This window comes from Mus caroli, unplaced genomic scaffold, assembly GCF_978045245.1.
Source record: "Mus caroli unplaced genomic scaffold, Mus_caroli_1 scaffold_4, whole genome shotgun sequence".
Lineage (NCBI taxonomy): Eukaryota > Metazoa > Chordata > Mammalia > Rodentia > Muridae > Mus > Mus caroli.
In genome coordinates, this window is record NW_028227259.1 from 102613990 (window position 1) to 102627620 (window position 13631).

General features: G+C 39.1%; 1 protein-coding gene across 4 annotated transcripts in view; it reads left to right on the forward strand.

Moving 5' to 3' along the window:
• Window positions 1-13631, forward strand: part of Cfap299 (cilia and flagella associated protein 299) — a 544932-nt gene that overhangs the window by 166158 nt on the left and 365143 nt on the right. The window lies entirely within an intron of this gene.

Below are 13631 nucleotides of genomic sequence, written 5' to 3' on the forward strand. Positions count from 1 at the left end.
ACCAGGGTAGCTAGAGCGCAGGGTCAGCTGACACCCTCCAGCTACCCACGACCCCCGCCACAGGATCTTAAGACTTCTGGTGAGTGGAACACAGCTTCTGCTCCAATCTTTAAACAGTGACAACGACAACAACTAACCCCAGAGATTACCAGATGGCGAAAGGTAAACGTAATAATCTTACTAACAGAAACCAAGACCACTCACCATCATCAGAACCCAGCACTCCCACTTCGCCCAGTCCAGGGCACCCCAACACACCGGAAAGCTAGACACGGATCTAAAGGCATATCTCATGATGATGGTAGAGGACTTCAAGAAGGACTTTAATAACACACTTAAAGAAATACAAAGGAACACTGGTAAACAGGTAGAAGACATTAAAGAGGAAGCACAAAAATCCCTTAAAGAATTGCAGGAGAACACTGCTAAAGAGTTTCAAATCCTTAAAGAAAAACAGGATAACATAATCAAACGGGTAGAAGTCCTTACAGAAAAACAGGAAAACACATCCAAACAGATGATGGAATTGAACAAAACCATACTAGACCTAAAAAGGGAAGTAGACACAATAAAGAAAACCCAAAATGAGGCAACACTGGAGATAGAAACCCTAGGAAAGAAATCTGGAACCATAGATACAAGCATCAGCAACAGAATACAAGAGATGGAAGAGAGAATCTCAGGTGCAGAAGATTCCATAGAGAACATCGGCACAACAATCAAGGAAAATGGAAAATGCAAAAAGATCCTAACTCAAAACATCCAAGAAATACAGGACACAATGAGAAGACCAAACCTACGGATAATAGGAGTGGATGAGAATGAAGATTTTCAACTCAAAGGACCAGCAAACATCTTCAACAAAATTATAGAAGAAAACTTCCCAAATCTAAAGAAAGAGATGTCCATAAACATAAAAGAAGCCTACAGAACTCCAAGTAGACTGGACCAGAAAAGAAATACCTCCCGACACATAATAATCAGAACAACAAATGCTCTAAATAAAGACAGAATACTAAAAGGAGTAAGAGAAAAAGGCCAAGTAACATATAAAGGCAAGCCTATCAGAATTACACCAGATTTCTCACCAGAGACTATGAAAGCCAGAAGATCCTGGACGGATGTTATACAGACACTAAAAGAACACAAATTCCAGCCCAGGCTACTATACCCAGCCAAACTCTCAATTAACATAGATGGAGAAACCAAAGTATTCCACGACAAAACCAAATTCACACATTATCTCTCCACGAATCCAGCCCTTCAAAGGATAATAACAGAAAAAAACCAATACAAGGACAGGAACCACGCCCTAGAAACAACAAGAAGGTAATCCCTCAACAAACCTAAAAGAAGACAGCCACAAGAACAGAATGCCAACTTTAACAACAAAAATAACAGGAAACAACAATTACTTTTCCTTAATATCTCTTAATATCAATGGACTCAACTCCCCGATAAAAAGACATAGACTAACAAACTGGCTACACAAACAAGACCCAACATTTTGCTGCTTACAGGAAACTCATCTCAGAGAAAAAGATAGACACTACCTCAGAATGAAAGGCTGGAAAACAATTTTCCAAGCAAATGGTATGAAGAAACAAGCTGGAGTAGCCATTCTAATATCTGATAAGATTGACTTCCAACCCAAAGTCATTAAAAAAGACAGGGAGGGACACTTCATACTCATCAAAGGTAAAATCCTCCAAGAGGAACCATCAATCCTGAATATCTATGCTCCAAATACAAAGGCAGCCACATTCATTAAAGAAACTTTAGTAAATCTCAAAGCACACATTGCACCTCATACAATAATAGTGGGAGACTTCAACACACCACTTTCACCAATGGACAGATCATGGAAACAGAAACTAAACAGGGACACAGTGAAACTAACAGAAATTATGAATCAAATGGATCTGCAGATATCTACAGAACATTCTATCCTAAAACAAAAGGATATACCTTCTTCTCAGCACCTCATGGTACCTTCTCCAAAATTGACCACATAATTGGTCACAAATCAGGCCTCAACAGATACAAAAATATTGATATTGTCCCATGCATCCTATCAGATCACCATGGACTAAGGCTGATCTTCAATAACAAAATAAATAATAGAAAGCCAACCTTCACGTGGAAACTGAACAACACTCTTCTCAATGATACCTTGGTCAAGGAAGGAATGAAGAAAGAAATTAAGGACTTTTTAGAGTTCAATGAAAATGAAGCCACAACATACCCAAACTTATGGGACGCAATGAAAGCATTTCTAAGAGGAAAACTCATAGCTCTGAGTGCCTCCAAAAGGAAACTAGAGAGAGCACACATTAGCAGCTTGACAACCTACCTAAAAGCACTAGAACAAAAGGAAGCAAATTCACCCAAGAGGAGTAGACGGCAAGAAATAATCAAACTCAGGGGCGAAATCAACCAAGTGGAAACAAGAAGAACTATTCAAAGAATCAACCAATCAAGGAGCTGGTTCTTTGAGAAAATCAACAAGATAGATAAACCCTTAGCCAGACTCACTAGAGGGCACAGGGAAAGCATCCTAATTAACAAAATCAGAAATGAAAAAAGAGACATAACAACAGATCCTGAAGACATCCAAAACACCATCAGATCCTTCTACCAAAGGCTATACTCAACAAAACTGGAGAACCTGGATGAAATGGAGAAGTTCCTAGACAGATACCAGGTACCAAAGTTGAATCAAGATCAGGTTAATGACCTAAACAGCCCTATATCCCCCAAAGAAATAGAAGCAGTCATTGATAGTCTGCCAACTAAAAAAAGCCCAGGACCAGACGGGTTTAGTGCAGAGTTCTATCAGACCTTCAAAGAAGATCTAATCCCAGTTCTTCACAAACTATTCCACAAAATAGAAACAGAAGGTACTCTACCCAACTCATTCTATGAAGCCACAATTACTCTGATACCTAAACCACAAAAAGACCCAACAAAGATAGAAAACTTCAGACCAATATCCCTTATGAATATTGATGCAAAAATCCTCAATAAAGTTCTTGCTAACCGAATCCAAGAACACATCAAAACAATCATCCATCCTGACCAAGTAGGTTTCATCCCAGGGATGCAGGGATGGTTCAATATACGGAAATCCATCAACGTAATCCAGTATATAAACAAACTCAAAGACAAAAACCACATGGTCATCTCCTTAGATGCGGAAAAAGCATTTGACAAGATCCAACACCCACTCATGATAAAAGTCTTGGAAAGATCAGGAATTCAAGGCCCATACCTAAACATGATAAAAGCAATCTACAGCAAACCAGTAGCCAACATCAAAGTAAATGGTGAGAAGCTTGAAGCAATCCCTCTAAAATCAGGGACTAGACAAGGCTGTCCACTTTCTCCATACCTATTCAACATTGTACTTGAAGTCCTAGCCAGAGGAATTCGACAACAAAAGGAGATCAAAGGGATACAAATTGGAAAAGATGAAGTCAAAATATCACTTTTTGCAGATGATATGATAGTATATATAAGTGACCCTAAAAATTCCACCAGAGAACTCCTAAGCCTGATAAACAGCTTCGGTGAAGTAGCTGGATATAAAATTAACTCAAACAAATCAATGGCCTTTCTCTACACAAAGAATAAACAGGCTGAGAAAGAAATTAGGGAAACAACACCCTTCTCAATAGTCACAAATAATATAAAATATCTTGGCGTGACTCTAACTAAGGAAGTGAAAGATCTGTATAATAAAAACTTCAAGTCTCTGAAGAAAGAAATTATAGAAGATCTCAGAAGATGGAAAGATCTCCCATGCTCATGGATTGGCAGGATCAACATTGTAAAAATGGCTATCTTGCCAAAAGCAATCTACAGATTCAATGCAATCCCCATCAAAATTCCAACTCAATACTTCAACGAATCAGAAAGTGAAATCTGCAAATTCATCTGGAATAACAAAAAACCTAGGATAGCAAAAACTCTTCTCAAGGATAAAAGAACCTCAGGTGGAATCACCATGCCGGACCTAAAGCTTTACTACAGAGCAATTGTGATAAAAACTGCATGGTACTGGTATAGTGACAGACAAATAGACCAATGGAATAGAATTGAAGACCTAAAAATGAACCCACACACTTACGGTCACTTGATCTTCGACAAGGGAGCTAAAACCATCCATTGGAAGAAAGACAGCATTTTCAACAAATGGTGCTGGCACAACTGGTTGTTAACATGTAGAAGAATGTGAATCGATCCATTCCTATCTCCTTGTACTAAGGTCAAGTCTAAGTGGATCAAGGAACTTCACATAAAACCAGAGACACTGAAACTTATAGAGGAGAAAGTGGGGAAAAGCCTTGAAGATATGGGCACAGGGGAAAAATTCTTGAATAGAACAGTAATGGCTTGTGCTGTAAGATCGAGAATTGACAAGTGGGACCTCATGAAACTGCAAAGCTTCTGCAAGGCTAAAGACACCATCAATAAGACAAAAAAACCACCAACAGATTGGGAAAGGATCTTCACCTATCCTAAATCAGATAAGGGACTAATATCCAATATATATAAAGAACTCAAGAAGGTGGACTCCAGAAAGTCAAATAACCCCATTAAAAAATGGGGCTCAGAACTGAACAAAGAATTCTCACCTGAAGAATACCGAATGGCAGAGAAGCACCTGAAAAAATGTTCAACATCCTTAATCATCAGGGAAATGCAAATCAAAACAACCCTGAGATTCCACCTCACACCAGTCAGAATGGCTAAGATCAAAAATTCAGGTGACAGCAGATGCTGGCGAGGATGTGGAGAAAGAGGAACACTCCTCCATTGTTGGTGGGATTGCAAGCTTGTACAGCCACTCTGGAAATCAGTCTGGCGGTTCCTCAGAAAATTGGACATAGTACTACCGGAGGATCCAGCAATACCTCTCCTGGGCATATATCCAGAAGATGTCCCACCCGGTAAAAAGGACACATGCTCCACTATGTTCATAGCAGCCCTATTTATAATAGCCAGAAGCTGGAAAGAACCCAGATGTCCCTCAACAGAGGAATGGATACAGATATTATGGTACATTTACACAATGGAGTACTACTCAGCCATTAAAAAGAATGAATTTATGAAATTCCTAGCCAAATGGATGGACCTGGAGGGCATCATCTTGAGTGAAGTAACTCAATCACAAAAGAACTCACACAATATGTATTCACTGATAAGTGGATATTAGCCCAAAACTTAGGATACCCAAGATATAAGATACAATTTACTAAACACATGAAACTCAAGAAGAATGAAGACCAAAGTGTGGACACTGTGCCCCTTCTTAGAATTGGGAACAAAACACCCAGGGAAGGAGTTACAGAGACAAAGTTCGGAACTGTGATGAAAGGATGGACCATTTAGAGACTGCTGTATCCAGGGATCCATCCCATAATCAGCTTCTAAACGCTGACACCATTGCATACACTAGCAAGATTTTGCTGAAAGGACCCAAATATAGCTGTCTCTTTTGAGACGATGCCGGGGCCTAGCAAACACAGGAGTGGATGTTCACAGTCAGCTATTGGATGTATCACAGGGCTCCCTATGCAGAAGCTAGAGAAAGTACCCAAGGAGCTAAAGGGATCTGCAACCCTATTGTCGGAACAACATGATGTACTAACCAGAACCCTGGAGCTCTTGTCTCTAGCTGCATATGTATCGAAAGATGGCCTAGTCGCCATCATTGGAAAGAGAGGCCCATTGGACTTGCAAACTTTATATGCCCCAACATAGGGGAATGCCAGGGCCAAAAGAATGGGAATGGGTGGGTAGGGAAGTGGGGGGCGCTATGGGGGACTTTTGGGATAGCATTGGAAACGTAACTGAGGAAAATATGTAATAAAAATATTAAAAATTAAAAAAAGATAATTGATGAGCTATCATATTATATACAACTTCTGTGTGAGGTATGATCATAATTATCATATACAATCACAGAAATAAATATCTGGCCTTATTCTTCACCAGTACTGCTCCAGTCAGCCCATTGCTATCCTTTGATCTATTCAAAAATCACTTGGTGAGCTCTTAATCTGTATTAAGAATGTCTGCATATGAGATGATCAATAAAACACCACAATAAGGTTAGACCTATCATGCATTCACTCATTTATAATATATGCTTCCTGGAGTTACGTTCAGAATCCTCTCTGTGCTTTGGTTGAATTTGCTGAACCCAAATCACCATATTTAACCCTTTAATTCCTCTTTCCTACATTTAGTATACCATTGTTTACGAGTGCTTGGCTGATTGGATAGGAGTAACTCACACATGTGGGGACGTTGGTCAGATCTCTGTGCTCAGATATCTGTATGCCTTGGCTAGGCTTAGGAGTAATCCGCTCCCTCCCTTGCTTCTGAAATGATGTCACAACTTGAGCCTGGTTCTGCTTCTTTTCCATCTCCCCTCTTCTTACCTTAACATTCACATATTTCATAACTTCCCATATTATTCAGGAAGACATTAAGTGTATAAGAAATACCAATTTTTTAAAGATGCAGCTAAACGCATGAGTTCTTACCAATGCTTAAGTGTCCAAATATGAGATATGAAGAACAAATCCCGCCTTTTCCTTCACTGCAAACTCTGCTGTGAACACACAGTAAACACACTCATGTGCAATGCCTTTCCTCTTTCTAGAAGTATCAGTTTTAATAGAAAGCAAATTAGGTAACAAAACCTTAAAAACTGTATTGTTATTGCTGGCGAAGGGGCATGAGCCCTGCTGCTGGTAGCTCTGTTCACTGTTTGAAAGATTCCTGCTAATATTTGATCAGGTGTGGGCTCTCAGTGTAAAGCAAAACCCTTTTAACCGCAGAACTCCAGCTGAAGTGTACGAACAACAGTAATACTTTTTTGATCACGTACCCCATAGAGTTTCAAATCCCTGACAGTAAGCACAGTTTTTTTTTTTTTACTGTTACCTGTTCATTTTACTAAACAATAAAATATGTGGTATTAAGGCCCACACAAAGGCATTTCCTGGACATTGGATTATATAGATTATAATAAAAATTTTATAGTAAAGTTTTTAACTGACAGCATGCTAAAAATGTCCAGAAAAATAACATTAAAATCATGCTATGAAAATGATTTCCTAATCCAATTATTTATTTTAAAGTTTCACACATTTCTGCTCTGTAATTGAGAAATAAAAGATATGTTGGGAAGACAGAATATATAACTAAAATATATTAATTACAATGACATATACATTGATATTCCTAACTCATATATGTTCTAAGTTTAGATAATTAGCCACAAATATTACCAAATATAGAAACAACATTGCAGTGCAGAATTAACTAGGTTTTTCCCCCCATAGAGTGCATTTTATATGTATGGCACCTCCAATGATAAAGCTAAGATTTCTTCTTATGTCTTATGCTTCTATTTTACATATGGGTAATATAGGTGACCATTAATATTTTCAAATTATTTATTTGATTAAGATAAAAATAATCTTTATCATTCAAGGAAGTATCTAGATACAAATAGCCAAAGAATAGAAACTAGTTTTCTTTCCTCATACAGCATAAGAAGTAATTCTGTATGGAGTGTCATTTAGTAAATAGTACGATACATCACTGTTTTAAGTCAGAAATACAGCTCTACTTAACTGAGTTTACATACATATTCAGAAATTTAATAGATCCTAATTTTACCAAAGAGAAGAGAGCCCTAGAATGGAAATTTCCTGTAGATACTTGATGCCCCAGGGAAGGGGGATGCCCGGAGTGGGGCACCCACTCAGAGATGAAAGGGAGGGGGATGGGGGAAAGAACTCTGTGAGGGAGGACAGGGAGGGAGGTACAACATTTGGGATGTAATTAATTAATAATAAAAATTTTCACTATTCATATTATTTTCTATAAAGCAAACATGGAAAAAAAGAAAAAATATTCCTTCTGTGGTCCTGATCTTTAAATATTTTCATGGTAGAGATGTGACTGCGTATCTTACTCTGACCAAGCCAGATGAAATTCTCAATGGAATAGCAGAGCTCTAATGTCCTTTATTGGAAACCAGTGGTTCATTTTATTGTCTAGATTTCTTCTAAGACATCACCTAAGCATTTGAATGGCACAGAATATTTTAAAAGCTGTAGAAACAGGAGACAGTAATGAAACCAGGAAATACTTTGTTAATATGAAGGCCACTTTCCAGAGACTTAAACAAAACTTGAACAAGTTTACTATTGAACCCAGTAGTTATAAAGTATATATAGCTAGCTATGATGGATAGGGCCATATCTAAAATTAGAAGTTGATCGAAATAAAATGTAACCTTCCATTTTCTCCTCATTACATGTGAAGAGAATTTATTTGGTCAGCCATAAGAAAAAATATGTTTATAACTGAAAATATAATTTATTATATATAATTAAACATCTGGTTTTTGTTATATTTCTCTGCAATACATATCGGAGTCTTAAAAGCCTATTTAAAAGCCTCATTGTTATATAATTCAGGACCTCAGAAGGGGCTACCTAGTGTCATCTGAGGTAGCTTCAGCTGTGGCTAGAGATACACTTCAAAGATGGTGCCTTCATTCACATTGTAGGTGACTAACTTCTCTGACTAGTGGCCGGTCTGTCTCTCTCTTCATATGACAACTCATTCACCTGAGCTTTTCTATGTGGTGTGAAGTTTTCATAGCATGGTAAGTTCAATATGGTTGCCTTTGTTATATGTGTGAGCAGAAAAAAAAATCATGACCAGTATTTTTTCCTGTATTTCACTGTGGGACATTATCAGATTCAAGGAGGTGGAGGGGGGAGGATATGTTTCATGACGCCTCTATTGGCATTATCATGGTTCATAAATCACAAATCTAAAGAGTGCTTATTTACTGAGAAGCAGCGTTTATCATAGCAAATAAATGGAATGAGCCCAATCAGTTATTAGTAATGAAGGGAGGAAATGATGGTTTTCTAAGGATGGAGTCTTAAGCAGCTGAAGGAGGTAGTGGAGGAATGTCCTAGCAAGAGCAAGTTAGGCCACACAGTATTCTTTTGAAGCAATTATTGGACCTGTGGTTCTTTCCTCTGTCTTCTGTACATCCTGGCCATTGTGAGGTAAACCTATTTTTGTCTGCCACATGACTCCAATCATCATATATGATGTTACCACAGGCCAGTGGTACCTCAACCATGAGAACTATCAGCGGAGCCATTCAACTCTGAGTGACATCAGTGAAACCTTCCAATGATGAGAAGCATCAATGGATCCTCCCAACAACTAGGGAGATATTACTGGAGTCACTAGATGGATAGAACCAGTGTAGTAAAACCATCAGACTATAAGAAGCGTCTTCTGAAACCAGAGACCAGAAGAAACTCCTCCACCTTTTCAGTGAATTATCTTCAATGTTTCGTTCCAGTAGTGAAAAGCTGCCTCATACAATAACCTTTTCCAGCCTAAAAAGCTTTAAAACCGTCGTCTGACATTCGCTGCAGTATGTACCCTAAGGCAAAAAGATCTGCAAAATATATCGGACACTGTTTTCAATAAGCACATTATTCTCCTTGGAAACATTAGTAGTTTTATTTTGAGATATTTGTGGTAAATCATTGAGTTGCTCTGTTGTTATCTGTGGACTTTAGGACTTTGATACTTAGGAAAGGAGTCTGTGGTTGTCATGAGAGGGCATCTCACATGGAGAGTACAGCTGCCCCCTTAGCCCGTCAGATCCTGAAACCCACAGTGTGTTTGCAGGGAGGGCACATCTTCCACAGGTTTCTGTGTCGAGTGGCTGGGTGTAATGGGATGTTCTATCACCTCTTTGGGGGAACACCTACTCCTTATTGTCTGTGTTTGGCTGAAGGTCTCCTACGTGACTTTGCTGAAGATTCCGTGGCACGTTGCCACCTCTGTCTTTGTCTCTTTCCCTCCTTTTTGCTTTGTTGAGACATGGGCTCATGGTGAAGTCTTGAACTAAGTTCTTGCCTCGGGCTTCCAGCTGGGTGATGACAGGCATCTGACACTGTGCCCAGTTCTGCTTCTCTGATATCTTACTCCATGACTTGGAGGAAGATGCCAGGTTTACGTCCCAATGCTGCAATTTTAATTTTTAAGAAAATTTTCTATTTTTATGTTTTATCACCATATATTAATTTTACAAAATGATGGGTTTGCTGTGACATTCTCATAATGTGTACAATGTTCTCTGATCACTCTTACCCCTTAACCAGCGCTCCTTTCATTCCTTATCGTTCTTGATGTTCCATTGTCTAAAAATAATTTTTATTAAAGTAACAGATTTTAAAGAACATCATAGAGTAAGCTTTGTTTTAAAAAACAGTACTAGAATGTATTATATATAAAATGAATGTCATGGCATTTTTTAATATATGTACATAATGTTTTTTGATCACTCTCTTTCCTAGTCTTGTTAACCCCTTACCTCTTCCAAACTAACCAGCCTTCTAAGTTTATATCTTTTTGCCTTTCATTTGTGACCTATTAAGCTTAATTAGCACAGTTTATAGGAGCGTGGGAACCTTTCCAGTTGATATTCTACTGAAGAAAATGTCTTCTCCTTCCCCCATTAATTGCAGTAGGAGCCACATCCCTGAAACCCACCCTTTCCCCATCACACAGCTGAAGGACCCAGTCTTTTGCAGGCAGTCACAGCTGCTGTGAGTTGATTGCAGTTCTCCCCCAGATCCACAGAGCCTTCAGACTCCCGCTTGGGTGTCTCAGTGAAGAGAAACAGCTGTGTAGCCTGCACGGTAACACTCCTCGTCTCCTGTGGGTCTTGCCGTCGGCTGTTTCTCTGAGATGTCAGTAGTTGCCATGCTCACTTGATCAGGCCTTCACTGAAAGGCATAGGAAAGAGAGACATTCTTTTCTTCCCAGTGGAAAATTGATTCATTTTATTTATTACCAATAAATGAATCTAAAAATTACTAGGGTACAGAATTCATGATTTCTGGAAGCTAGTGGAGGTCACAGTACATATTATAACAGTTCTGATACAACTCTTTTTTTTTAAATTAGGTATTTTCCTCATTTACATTTCCAATGCTATCCAAAAAGTCCCCCATATCCAGCCCCCACTCCCCTTTTTTGGCCCTGGCATTTCCCTGTACTGGGGCATATAAAGTTTGCAAGTCCAATGGGCCTCTCTTTCCAGTGATGGCCGACTAGGCCATCTTTTGATACATATGCAGCTAGAGACAAGAGCTCCGGGGTACTGGTTAGTTCATATTGTTGTTCCACCTATAGGGTTGCAGTTCCCTTTAGCTCCTTGGGTACTTTCTCTAGCTCCTCCATTGGGGGCCCTGTGATTCATCCAATAGCTGACTGTGAGCATCCACTTCTGTGTTTGCTAGGCCCCGGCATACTCTCACAAGAGACAGCTATATCTGGGTCCTTTCAGCAAAATCTTGCTAGTGTATGCAATGGTGTCAGCGTTTGGAAGCTAATTATGGGATGGATCCCTGGATATGGCAGTCTCTAGATGGTCCATCCTTTCGTCACAGCTCCAAATTTTGTCTCTGCAACTCCTTCCATGGGTGTTTTGTTCCCATTTCTAAGAAGGGGCAAAGTGTCCACACTTTGGTCTTCATTCTTCTTGAGTCATGGACCTGGAGGGCATCATCCTGAGTGAGGTAACCCAATCATAAAGGAACTCACACAATATGTACTCACTGATAAGTGGATATTAGCCCAGAAACTTAGGATACCCAAGATATAAGATACAATTTGCTAAACGCATGAAACTGATACAACTCTTAAATAACATTATTTTAATTATAGTCTATGGAATGAAAAGCTACCAGCAGTACTTCTTTAAAAAGGCAGCAACAAGCAAAAGCCCAAGGTGTTTATCACATTCTGCTTCCTTTACTCCACTTCCTTTATGTCTTTAACAAAAGTAATCCTTCAGTGACTAATGGTATATTTTTTTCTTAAACTAATACTCAATAAGAAATTGCAAATTATTTTTTCTTATATGCAATTTTGGATTAAAATGCTATTTCAATATAAATATACTGAATATGTATATACATGTATTATTTGACACACATACATATATGCACGTATGTAAAAATTACTTAAATTCTAGTAAAATAAAGCACTATTTTTCTGTAATGAATATGAAAAATATATCTTACAGTGTTTACAAAGTTCACAGTGTTTTAATAGAATGTAAATCAAAGTCTATAAAATGTAATATACCTTTCTATGTAGGCAGTGAAAGTCTCATCTATAAAATGTTATTGCATTTGTTTTTAAAATAAATTTATTGTTTTCTAATGCAACAAATAACTTGGAACCTTTTAAGGAAGGGACGTTGATATAAAAATTATATTTTTAACTTGTGACCTATCTCTCTGCAAGATGTGCTGGGACAGTGGTGGCTCAGAGCTTGTGGGAGTGGCCAACCAATGATTGGTCTAACTTGAGACCCCAGGCACAAGAGGAAGCCCAGGCCTGATACTGCCTGGATGGCTCAGAGACCTAGGGTAGAACCAAAAAAAAGGAAAAGTCAGTGGAATGATTCCATGATTCCTAATGGTATTTTGCCACACACAGATTGGTGCCTGGCCCAGTTGTCACAGAGAGGTTTCCTCCAGTGGAAATGGAGGAAATGCAGCTGGTCTGAGGAGATGCCACAGCCAAACATTAGGTGGAGCTTGGGGAACACTGAGGAAAAGGGGGAGGAAGGATTGTAGGAGCTAGAGGGGTTGAAGATGCTAAAAAAACTTATCCCACAGAACCAACTACACAGGGCTCACAGGGCCTCATTGAAACAGCAGTCATGGGCCCTGGATGGGTCTGCACCAGGTCCTCTGCACACATGCTTTGGTTGTTTAGCCTGGAGTGTTTCTGGGACCCCACACCGTGGGAGTAGGGCTGTCTCTGACTGTTTTACCTGCTCTTAGTACTGTTTTCCTCTTGCTGGGTTGCCTTGCCCAGCCTTGACAGGAGGGTGTCTGCCCAGCTTTACTGGATCTTGTCATGCCTTGTTGGGTTGATACTCCTGGGGGCTGGAGAGGTGCTCTTTTCTGAAAGGAAAAAGAAAGGCAGTGGATCTTGGAGGAAGGCAAGGTACAGGTGTGACTAGGGGAAGCCAAGGGAGGGAGACTGTAGCCAGGATGGATTGTTTGGAGAAGAATAAACTAGAGGATAAAAGAAAAAAAAATTGCATTTTTAATTTTTTTAAATTTCTTTTTTATTTTCTCACACAATATATTTTAATCTTCCTCCTCAACTCCCACACTTCTGTGTCTCTCTTTCTGTCTATCTGTCTCTGTCTCTCCCTGTCTCTGACTATCTCTTTCTCTGACTCTCTCAATAATCAAAACAAAGAAAGCCAGTCAGACAAAAAGTACTAAAAAAACTAAGATAGAAAGCACACAGAACACATGGTGCATGTCCACATGTGTACCATGTACATGTTCACAGATCCCCTGAGATGGATGGGTAGGACCACCATGTGGGTGCTGAGAATCAAATCCACATCCTCTGTAGCAGCTACCACTGTCAACCTCTGAGCTACCTTTCAAGACCCTGGTGCAAAAGTCCAAAATAATGAAAGACTGTCCCAAAAAATCTTTTAAAATTAAATTTTAAACATTTTTGTGAGT